Raw genomic sequence first — 883 nt, 5'->3', positions numbered from 1 at the left:
TGCTCTGCTCTGTCTGGGATTTGTTTGACTTCAGCCTCTACAAATATTTACACCTATTCAGTGACCTTCCATTCACTCAGTCCAACTCTCAACTCAGGCTGCTTTTATGTCCTGATTATAAAACTTTATAGTCGGAAACATCATCTTAAATCAAATAATGCTCTTATCAAAGATTTGCTTTAGTTGGGTGTGGCTCATTATGACTGCCGTATCTTGTGGCTTTTATTACCTCTATCAAGGAGGTGTGATGTTTTCTTCTGCTAGTCCCTCTGTCTGCAGGATATCTTGGAAACTGAATGGATCTCTGTGAAATTATGTGGATAGACTTTTAGGCCAAAGAAGATGTGATTGTGTTTTGGTAGTGAGCCACATCTGGGATGTTCTTAGGGCATGTTTACAGGATAAGGAAGTTGAATTAGGGTCTGAACAGAAGTACTCATGTTACTGTAATTAAAAGTACTTTGATGTAGTGTTCAAGTACATTTAAATGAGTAAGTATTTATTTATTTATTTATTTTTATTTTATTTTATTTTTTTAAGCCAAGTTAGCAGCGTGGCTCTCTATAGGGAATGGCAATATGGATCTGCCGGCCGGTAAGTTCACCACTTTGTTCCGGACTGTAATTTCTCAACAACTATTTAATGGATCGGTACAGATATTCATGGTACCCTAATGAATTCTGACATTTCTTCTAGTGTCACCATGAGGTTCACATTCGTGGTTTTAAGTAACATTTCTGGACAGCAATTAGATTGGCTGTATTGGAATTCTGTACAGATGTTCATTTTTCTCTCTCGACTAATTATAATTATGGTGATCCCTTTCATAACCACCATCAAACCACCATTTATATTTTTTAATTCAGCCTCATCTGTACTTTTT

The sequence above is a fragment of the Micropterus salmoides genome, unplaced genomic scaffold (genome assembly GCF_014851395.1).
Source record: "Micropterus salmoides isolate LMB-PRFRI ecotype aquatic unplaced genomic scaffold, ASM1485139v1 Ms_hic_scaffold_11, whole genome shotgun sequence".
In the NCBI taxonomy this organism is placed as follows: Eukaryota; Metazoa; Chordata; class Actinopteri; order Centrarchiformes; family Centrarchidae; genus Micropterus; species Micropterus salmoides.
The sequence above is the reverse complement of the archived record's forward strand: the minus strand, read 5'-3'. Positions refer to the sequence as shown.